Source organism: Balearica regulorum, chromosome 11, assembly GCF_011004875.1.
Source record: "Balearica regulorum gibbericeps isolate bBalReg1 chromosome 11, bBalReg1.pri, whole genome shotgun sequence".
Lineage (NCBI taxonomy): Eukaryota > Metazoa > Chordata > Aves > Gruiformes > Gruidae > Balearica > Balearica regulorum.
This window is the reverse complement of record NC_046194.1, coordinates 162,589-173,813: the sequence shown is the minus strand read 5'-3', so window position 1 is coordinate 173,813 and position 11,225 is coordinate 162,589. Positions and strand designations below refer to the sequence as shown.

General features: G+C 45.0%; 1 long non-coding RNA gene across 1 annotated transcript; it reads left to right on the top strand.

Annotated features, from left to right (window-relative positions):
* Positions 1–2,561: 2,561 nt before the first annotated feature.
* On the top strand, positions 2,562–8,973 carry LOC142603294 (uncharacterized). Its single transcript, XR_012837185.1, has 3 exons — positions 2,562–2,575; positions 2,682–6,140; positions 6,221–8,973. It is a non-coding gene; the product is annotated as an uncharacterized LOC142603294 (long non-coding RNA).
* The last annotated feature ends 2,252 nt before the right edge of the window (positions 8,974–11,225 follow it).

Below are 11,225 nucleotides of genomic sequence, written 5' to 3'. Positions count from 1 at the left end.
CACACAGCCATAAAGAGGGAAAAGAAAACTGGCCTGTATTTCCAGGTAGTGGCATATAATGTGGAAGATGATCTCAGCGCTAACCGTTTCAGACAAACTTTACTAGTTCTTTCCATCTAAGTCTTGGCTCCATTAATTTTGCCTGAGACTTAGACCTATTTTTGGAAACCTTAAAAATATACAGGGAGTTGCCAGCCATTTTTATTCCAGTGCAGGAACATTATATACTGAAGACATTAGCCTTGGCTCCTGCTCAGATGGCAGTTTTTTTCCAGGTGAACACCAAACCCTGACCTATGACAATGTTGTTTAGGTAAGTATTGCAGTTATTTCTGGGCTAGAACATGAAGTAAACTCAAAAAAACCCAGAACGTTATCGTGCAGGAGATGCCCAGAGGGGGACTGTAATCTGGGAACATTCATGCTACCTCCCCCACCCAGCTGATTCACTCAGGAGCGAAGGGAATTCCCTCCCGCCCTATTAACGCTACACAGTGTGATCTGCAGTCAGGGTTGCATGACTGTGAGAAACACGCACCCCTGGGCAACCCGAACTCCCCCACGCTCTGCATCCAGTTCTTCTTTTCCCCACAGTAAAACACAACGATGCACCACACAGCGTGCGCGCACACCCCCCCCCCCTCGCCCAGTTAGACACAGGCATGACAGATGGCATCATTTATTTTTCCTAGGTTTTTACTAAACACGTGGCTTCTCTGATCCTAAAATGCAGAGAATTAAGGCATTTAGGATATTTGTACCAGCAGAATGAGTAGGTTATTAAAAAAAAGGAATGGATAGGTGGGGTAGATAGATAACATATAGATATATACATACATCCTATGTTCTTAGCTGTTCTCTGTCCCAGAAATGGATGCCTTCAGCAACAGACACAGGGAAGCAGAGACACTCAGTCCCAATTATGCCTCTTCTGTTTCAGGAGAATTTTTCTATCTTCATAGGGAACACAGACTTCCACTTTTAAAACACAGCCATAACTTTTTTTTCCCTTTGTCTTACAATTTTTTTCTCTAACTCAACCCATTCTGCTTGTTTGTTTGTTTGTTTTTAAGAAAATAAAATCCCCTGAGTTAAAATTACAAGGAAAAATGTCCCCAATGTCAAAACTAGTTTTTCACACCCAAACATATATTTTGAGAAGATTCCCAAGCCCAGGAGCCTTCCCCCTTCCCCACCAGAAACCTCCATCCTCAGCAGTCCTGGGGGCAGGGAGGATTAGCTTACTGATCTTTGTACAGTGCTTTGAAAACACCGAAGCTGTCCGGGTAGTTGTCTTTTAGAAACCACACAGACATCAGGATACCAAAGTCCCTCCCAGTGAAAGGCTAGCGTACAGCTAAAAATAATCATTAAGGAAAAAGGATGGCTCCTCAAGAGCACAGGAGATATCAGAAGCCCTCACTGAAGCCAAGGAGGGAGATGGCCTTCCAACAGTGCCGGGGCTGAGTCGCAACCTACTGAACTCGTGTGTCTGTGCATGTGCCTTCTCACCTTCTGCCATGGTCAGAGAGAAGCAGCAGGGCCAGGGTCAGGCTGCCTCGGCCCTCAATCACCAGCATGAGGGTCCCCTCACAGGTCAGCGAGTCTCCCTGGCCTCCAAAGGCACCATCCTCTCTGAGGGGTGGTGGAGATAACGGAGGGTGCAGCAATTTCCTACAGCACCAGTTACTGGCAGTACCAGGCTCAGGGCACGAAAGTCCCTGTCCCTCCGTAGGGAGAAGCAACCTCTGAGCTCCGAGGAGGACGACTGGAGACTGCCTCACTGTCCTCTGCTGCCAGGCACCGTGAAGGAGATGAGTGCCTAACCCGGATCAGTCAGCAGGCACTTGCTGCTCGGGGAGGAGTATAATCTGCTTCTTGCTTGTATTCCCTTCTTTCTCTTCATCGCAGGATCTCCAAAGTCAGGGAACAGACCTGCACGTTTTGAAAAACACTGAGAACTGGAGGAGGAGTTTGAGCTTCTTTGTTTCGTAGCTGCATCCAAATCACTGTTTTCATGCTTAATGAAAATGTTTGCATTGTTATTATGATTGAATTTATTTTTTCGTTTTAAAAAAGAATATAAGATACCCACACACAGCCAATTTCAGGAGCTCAGGTGTGTAAAAATTGCTGAGGATATTAGAAACTCAAGGTTGAATCATGAAAGCTGGCAATGTTGCTTCACTTTAACCCAATGGATGCCAAAATTCTCTACTGATACAGTTCCAGAGTTACAACAACAAATTTTGGCTCCATATATCTGAAAGTGATTAAACTATCACTCCTTTGGAAGAAGATTTAGCTTTAAGCTTTATGCTACATTATATATTCTCCCTGAAGGACTGCCCCACACTATTGGCTGTATTTAGTACTCTAAAATTACAAGCCGGTCTCCAGTAAGCCATTATGCATTTCATAAATCATGAGATTTTGCTTTTTTAATCATTGCGTCATTTGCTATCTGGCTTTTTTTTACCTTAGTATGAGATGTGTATCAGCACTATGAAGGTGAAAAGCTATATTTTTTCAAAACCGAGGCTGAGATGCTGATCTGGTCATGGGAGTCCATCAGGTGGGTGTTTTAAGGTTTTTATTTCAGATAGTAATAACAGAAAAATGAACGATTTCTCTTCACCCCTCCAAGTCGTTAATTGGAAGTTTTCCATTGTGTTCTCTAGGAGTCGAACAGTCAATAATAGAAGCTCGCTGGGTTGATCCTCCTCCACTGAGACAAATTTCCATCATCTGCATGAAGAACTAAGAAACTTTCCTAGGCCGTATTTGCCTTTGGCCACAGCAAAATCCTAATGCAGCTGTAATTATAGGGCTTCCCTCAGGTCACACCCATCCTGCCTGTTTCCTCAGGGGATTTACACCAGCAAGGTTTAAATTGCACAGCTGAACCATAGGATAACCTTGTTTTTCCTTTTTACTTGGCTGCAGTTTGGAAAAATCAATAGAAAGGAGAGCAGAAAACACAGCCCGTTAGATTTTTCTTTATTTACTGGCATTCACCCACATGGTTGTGTTTGCCATAGCTTATTCTGCGATGGGAACTGCTGACAGTACAAGTGGATGCACAGTGGGCGGCCTCACGGCACTTCAGAGGTAAGAAAACCAGAGGGTTGCTGGTGTTCCCGGAGGAGACTTACAAATTTACCTGCTTTGATGCATGGAAGAGCTGTATATTCTTTGCCCTCCATACCTGCAGGAACTAGCTTTCTTGTTTCCTCTTGCAAAGTCATGGGAACAGAAAAAGTAGATTTATGAGGGGCCTCAAAATGTCATCCAGCATTATCTAATCCCCATTTTGTGGACCACTAGTGGGATGCAGAACATCATACGTGCACACATTGCTTGACACACAGGGAACGGAGCCAGTTCTGCATAGGATCTGCATCTTGCAGAAGGCTCTGAGGATGCAGGAAGGTTATAAAGGAATTTGGGTTTCAATGTTTTCAGTTCAAGGAGAGAAAAGCAAAGAACAGTGAGGAGGTCCATTCTACAGTCAAAGGTAGGCTGGTCAATGAGGAGGTGCTAGAGTGCTCCAAGCTTGACCTTGACCTTAGATACAGTCTGCCTCTCTCTCTCTCTCACACACACACACACAAACATGCACTGTCAAAATGTTGGTGCATGTCAAAATGCACCATTTTGTTTAGTGAGGAAAGCTGGACGTGGAGAGAGGAAGGCACTTCCCTGAAGGTAAGGGCTCAGCACAATGTGTGAATGCAGCCAATTTGCTCCAGAGAGGTTTTCAGTCCTACACTGAAACTGGGACGCGCCCCTGTCCTAGCTGTGGCATGCAGATCCTCCTACCTCTCCCCTCCTGCCCTCCATTGTCGAGCCCACCTGATAACCTCAGCACTCTGATGAGATACAGAATAATAGAAGTTAATTCAAGGCCTTGACACCCCACTACTGTCACAGTGGTATCTGTGCTCTCCTGGTGCCTTGCTCACAGCAGAGCTGGGCATAAATATGCAGGTTCCTGATGCTGTCATCAGAATCTAGCCCTGGATTTCATTGGATGCAGGGTCCTGACAGAGCTGTGCATAAATTTAAGTTCACTTCAGTTCCCAGTGCTGCACCCTGCAGCATTGGGAATGAAAAGCAAACTACTTAATGAATAATAGTCATCTTGTATATATAGCTTTGAAAAAAGCTCCCCATAGTGAAGAATTGAATGGCTTGGTTCTCCCATCCAAAAATAGCTCATGAGGAACAACCCACTTTCGTATTCCAGTAAGTCTAAGTGACACAAATAACAGCAAAACTTATACGTGGCTGTTATTTTTTTGTCTAGTAAACTGCAAGATCATTCTGTTTCTTTTCAATGTCAATCCTAAGTGTGTTTTGTTTACTAGACTTGCTTGTATCGTTCTTCTCTAGACTGACTTGCTTCAGACTTTTCAAGTCTACTTTATGGTAAGACAAATCTAATTTTCTGATGCTATTTGGAGGTATAGGATTGGCTTAAGCCCACATTAAGAGAATACATTTCTGTTCCATAAGGCAGTGGTTCATTTAATTTCAGAGCATCAGTTTCCTTACATATAACACGAACACACTAATTTCTCCTGTTTCAGGAACAAAAAGCTGCCCTATAATTATTGATGTTTGCCAAGCAGTTGGCAGGTGTGCAAGGGAGGGTATGAGTCCAAATGATTACAAATACAGTACTGTGTTTATGAAGCTTGTTACCTTGCTTAGGAAAAAACAAATTTTGCAGGTATCCCACTGTGGTCTGTCTGAAAGGCTGCCCACAGAGACTGTGGCTGAAGAGTGTGGTGTGGAATCAGCCCAGTTATTATCCCTCTCAGAAAAGTTATGAGAGCCCATGTCTGTGAACCTGATTCTGTTCTTCCTTACAGTGGTGCAGTCTGAGTGCAGTGATTCAGAATTAACTGTAACTGAGAGGCAAATCTGACCCACTGGGTCAAATTCCAGGATAGAATACCCAGGCTCAGAAGAGCTTGGCTCTTCGCTTTCCGAGTAAATGTCTCTATTGATTTAATGCTTAGGAAAGGAGGAAGAACCTTTCGCTGTCAATCTCTGCCATATTGAGGGTAGCTTCACCTTTCAAAATTATCAAATTAATTTCATATTGGACTATTTTATATAATCCACAGCTTTTGACTTAACTACCTAGTTTGTAGAGTGATTTGGAATAAAAGTGGGTACTATAAAAAAAGTGAATGTCTGGGAACGGTGAACTGATGTGATTTTGGTGAGGGGCTCCCCTGCGCTTGTCCTCAGCTAAGACCATTTCTTGTATTTCAGCTCTGCTTCTAAAGTAACCGTGGTTCAAGGCATCAATATTTCATGAGGCATAAACAGTTCCCCTTTAGGAAAAGTAAAAGCAGTTTTTCCTGTTTGTGAAATTTCCACGTTGCCAAGAGCAAGAAAACTTTCGAAACTCTATCTTTGCTGCTTGCAGAGCTTCACTGCCTTATAGGGTCTGAATCTCCTGGATTCACACTGGGGGCGGGCTGGGAATGCTGGCGTTTCCTCCTTCTGGGTGATTCTGGGAGGCCCGCAAATGATGTCATGGTACATTTTAGGCTACAATAACAGGAAATCATCAAGTGTTTACACTGGCAGACTGGGCCGTGATGTGATTTTCCTCCTCTTCCTCTCCACCTCCCCGCCCACCTCGCCCCTGCCATTGACTTCCTTGATATATCTGCTTCCTCCAATTAAAATACTACACGGTGACAACGCTGAAGGAGGAAGAAGGAAAGTGGGGGAGGGAGACAGAAAGGCGTACTTTAAAAGGATGATTCCCCTTGTATCACTCACACAGAGTACAATCCCCCTCGCCAGCCCTGCACACAGTGTCAGTGCAGCAGCCCAGACACAAGTCAGAAACTTGGCCTACTGAGGCACTAGAGGATGGACCTCTCCAAGCTGCAGAAATAAAAAAGAAACTCTCCCCTCCCTAGCACAGATGAGTCACATCAGAGATCTCCCCGGCAAAGTTTTACTTCTGAATTTCCCCGTGGCTGGGGGCCACACAGGCACATCTGAAAATATATGGCATAGGCTGATGGACTCCAAGGAGGAGGAGGCCACACTTTCAGGGCTTGGGTAGGATGCAAGCGAGGTTTCACCCAGAGACTGTGCTTCAGTTTGAGGTGAGTGAAGGTGCTGGGTTTCAGGCACTGCTTGGACCAGGGATGGACAGCATGAATGTTAGATATTCCGTCCTTTCCAGCTTGCTAATATGGAGGGAAGAAGGAGGAAGATGTAAGGAAGCATCCAGAAGACAAGAGATTCCAATGAAGAAAAACATGAGTACTGCTAGACTAACTGGCTTTGGAGCAGTTCATGTTCCCCTGAAGAATACAGCATGACTACATCCTTCCAGCTCACTGCTACTGCACTGGGCTAGCAGAACTCACACAAGCAGCTCGGAGTTGGGGGACGCTAAGGAGTAGCTAGGGGTGGCTATCTCTAGAGCAGACATCAGGATTGCTGAAGTTGAAGGAGGATGTATGAAGAGACAGGTCATTTACAGCAATGTGGAAGAAAGCCTGAGATGAGAAATATGGCAAATATTAGAGAAGTTTTCTGTAAATTAAGTTGTGCAAAAGAAGCATACCTCAAGATAAGCTGTGGTCTCCTTTCTACGCTCCGTCACAAGACAAGGTATCCAATGAAACTGAAAAGGCAATTCACTTTAAAGATTTTCCTTTTTTTTAGCACAGTATGCACTTAACCTGACATAAGATATCACTGAGACCACAGAACTTCTGCCTGTTCAGGACAGAATTGGACTTTTTATAGGTAAAAAGGTCCATGGCATATAACATACAGAAACAAAGACTGGAGCAGCAGGGTGTACAATCAGGCTAATTTCTAACCTGTCTCTTGCTAGACTGTATGCAAACTTATCCTGCTGCAAGAAAATGGCAGAGTCACACAGGAGCCCCGTCTCTCTTCCTTCAGCTCTCCTGCCCCTTGGTTTTCCGTGACACAGGAGTTTCACGGCTTGCAACCATGTGAAGATCCTGGTGTGTGTCTTACATTTAGCCATCCTTAGGGAGAAAGGTCTTTTCTGACACCTTCAGTGACTGTGATAGATATGCAAAGAGTGGGCTTTCTGCTCTAAAATCCTTATTTTCTGTGTATGCTTTTTTAGTGTGCGTTGCCCATGAGCTCCTCTGACTACAGCAACAAAATAGTGGAAAGGACACCCCCTGAAACCATATGATTGTCCTCTCCCTGAGACCCTCTGGTAGAGCATAACTGTGTGCTTCCCAGAAACAGGCCCTAGTAAGCTCACTCAGTGGGACATTTGCTTTCTTTTGCAGACAGGAAGGACATCGCATCCTGATTAGGGAACATGTGACTTCAATACAGGAGACATCCATCTCCCATGGCCTGTCCAGTGAGAGGGTTCGCCGTCTTGACCTCGGCACGAATCATCCTCAGCCCAAACGATACTTCTCTGGAGCTGAAAAAATGCTGGATGATAAAGTGATGTGTTCGTTTATCCTCGCTAAGTTTCTAAGTTGCCAACCAAGCCTCAGGCACAGCTGATGGAAACAAAGACAGAGAATGAGGCCACACTTGTCCCAGCTGATGGCAGCCATGGAGGCTTAGCTGATGGAACTGTGTTCTTCCCTTTTATGCTGCATCTCCCTGCTCCTTTCTTGTCTTATCCTGCTAGTTCTAGACCTGAACAGGGTAGGCAGGGAGAGAGCAGCAAATAAAATAATTTTATTTCTATTGTCTATTTCTCTCAATTCATGCAACATCAGCAACATTGACAGCTTTAAATCATGTCAAGAAATCTCCCAAACGGGAAAGCAAAAAGCCTGAAATAGTCACTCTGCAAAACTGCTAGGATGCAGGAAGTCTTTCTCAGAGCACCATGGCTCTGTTCAGAGCATTTAGCAATTGCAGATCTCCATCCAGTTCATAAAGCTCAAGAGCAGAAAGGCAGGAAAACATTTTAGAAAACAATACAGTCAGAGGCACTGAACACCCTGCATCTGTGCTGCAAGCGTAAAGTGCAATTTACAGCAGTTAGCAGAAGGAACAGGAACCATGAAGATGTGACTCCACCACTTCAAGTTACTCATATACTTATCTGCGGTCAGTGACAAGCTGATACAAGCTGCATTAAAGTTGCTGGTGCTATGTTCTCAATGTTGTTACCAATGATGTTATTACCAATGATGTTATTGCCCGAGGCAGCTAAACAGGGCTGTGGGGCAAAGACCATCCCGGCAATGCTCACACTTTCATTATCCTCCAGCGTGGGTGTATCCTGGTCCACAACAAATAGGAAGCTTTTGCCCCAAGCAGGTAGCTGAGATCTTGAGCATACTTAAACATGTACTTCACTCCCAGACACGCTTAAAATGAAGCACAATCTCAAATGCTTTGCTGAATAAGGGGTTGAGGCTTTCCTCTCTTTAATAATCCCGATGACAAATTGTAAGGGTTTACCCACTGGTAAGTTGTGTGGACTAATTAGCTCATCCTTAGGAAGCACTTCAAAGATGAAGAGTCCTGTGCACTCTAATTATTATTATATTGCCTATTATCTGAGGCAGCAATGTGAAAAGAGAGAATTGTGCAGTCACAAGCTTTTTAACAGATAAAAAGCAATAGCCTAAATCTACAACCTGATATATGCTGTGAAACCATACTGGCTGCCAAGAACCATGTGAAAAGGTACGGATATGATTCTTAACACTGCTAATAAAGAGGGCACAGAGGGTCAACTTCATGTGAGGCTGGAGTGAAGGAAGGATATTCGCTTCATATTTTGCTCCCAAATAAATGCTGGGATGGAGATTTGTTTCAGAGAAAACCAAGCAAGCGGTAGATTCAAGTCAACCTCACTACATCATCCATGCCTCATTCTTAAATAGTGACAAAGGTGGCCTCACTGGAGAATGACTTCTGCAGTTTGGCAGCCAGGAGGAAGGGTGGCTGCAAGGCCTTTGGTGAGGAATAATGAGAGTCACTCCTCACCAGTTTTCCTCCAACAGCCCTCTGCAGGCAGGGGCAGGCTGAAAGAAGTATACTCAGAGTATTAAGTAGGAAGGATTTCGCCTTACCGCAGGCAGCTGTTTTTCCAGGCACAACCTTTAGGCTGAAAACAGGTTTGTTCAACACGTGGTAGCATCGGAGTGGTTACAAGCTGCCTGGCCACAGCAAGTGGACAGGACCCCCCCCCCCCCCCCCCCCCCCCCATTCTCTCTCTCTCTCTCTCTCTCTCTCCCATCACTCAGTCACCACTGATTTTCCATCACTTCTTTGCAAACTTTGTGGGATCTGAATGAAAACCTTTTCAGGCAAGTACAACAACATCAAATCTAAATATATCCAGGAGAGCAGTGCTACAATTGCACAGAAGCACAGAAAGTCAGAAACATCTGGAAGGGACACTACTTGTACTTCAGTGAGCAAAAGTTAAAGAGCATGACCGTCTGAGAGTCAGTGTATCTCTTGAGGGTGCTTGTTCTTGAGTCCTGAGAAACATCCAGATTTGGAACTTTCATTCACTTCCCACATATGCCAAATGCATTTGCTTTCTGTGAGTCAGAGCCTGGGGCTTCACCAGGCTCTGACTTCACTATCCGCAACTGAATTTCCCTTTGGTGCTGAGTCACTCTGCCCACAGACAGGCTGTGCAGATGCCCTGTATGTGCAGGCTGAATGGTTGTGGGAGTGTGCTGCACCAGACCCTAAATTTTCCATACCCTGAGAGCCCAAGAAAGTCACTGCCCTCACTGGCACAATGAGCTCTCACCAGTCATGGCACTGGCAGCATTAAGGGTAGCTGAGAACAATGCTTGTTTCTCTGAAAGTGTCCTGATCTGCATCAATGGCCCCTCTCATCCATTTCACGGGTACAGTAAGTCTGACATCCTATCCCTTCTGTGAACAGTATCCATCTCTGTAGTAGCCTTTGTAGGGGACAAGAGAAGCAGTGGATGGGGTTTGGCCCATCCCATAATGAAACACTTGATCAAGAGATTTCTTGCAAGGGACTTAACGGCTTCTTCGTCCCAGCCTTGGGCAGGTTGGGTCCAATAACTGCACCATGTTCAAAACACAGGGAGCACAGAGTTGTCACAACCCCAAGAAGCATAGCAGCAAACATACGCTTTGGAGAATTTGGGGATGCTCTGGAGTTAACATCACTGGAAATTCAGCCCATCAAGTGTGGACAATATTGGGAAAACAGACTCAGAAGAGAGGGACAGGAATACTGAACTTTTAGCTGCTTTCAGGCTGTCACTGGCTGGGAAGCAAGTGGGAGCTAATATTATCTAACAGTGACGAATGGCCACTGTGAGCAGTCTTCTACATCAGTTTGAATCCTGCTCACGTCACAAGCTCTGCAACTGTCAAAGACACAAGATCAAATTGCATCAGCTAATTTGCTGCCACTCTGTGGCAAAAGGGTTAGGGAGATGGAGCATGAAACTGGCTGCAAATCAATGCAAGAAAAGGGTGTGGGACACAGCACACTTGGCTACCTTGGTCAGGCTCCCGCTTGCAGTGGCAGCAAAGAACCTTACTTTGTGCAGTTATGCCTCAAAATCTCATTTGAGCAAGCAAACTGATAACCAGGATGGCTCATTTTGTCTTGCTGCAGAAAGCTTTATTCTTCCTCTCTCTGCTGCTCCTGATGAGTAGACAATGCTAGTCTGAAAGTCGTCGGCTGAGATGGGCACCAGCCACAAAACCCCACTCCTTTAGAAACCTGGCTTGGAAACCAAGCTCACGTGGAAGTGCCAAAGGGTGCAGGGGTCTAGCAGAGAGCTCATGACCACAAATTCATTTATCATGCAGGGCATCAGAAACAGCTTGGTCATTAACCCACTGTGAGACAATTTGTGTTAAATATTTTCAAGTGAAAGAGGAAAGAGTTTCGGAATAGGATAAGAAAACAAGCATTGAGGGTGAATGTAGCAGCCTAGAAGATAGTGACTTCTAAGCACAAAGTGCATGACATGGCTGGTTAAGGAAATCACTCATCTAAAAATCATATATTGGGAGTCCAATACAATCCATCCCCATGCCATTGCTCTCATCTGCTCCTGGATCACCTATGGGCTGAGACCTGACTCTCTACTCCTATCCAAGCACTGAAAAAGAGACTGAAAACTGATCAGAGGCTACAGTTAACCAGCTTCCCAGCAGGGCCAAAAGAGCAGGTCAGGAACATGGATATGCTTGGCGGGGGGGTTGGA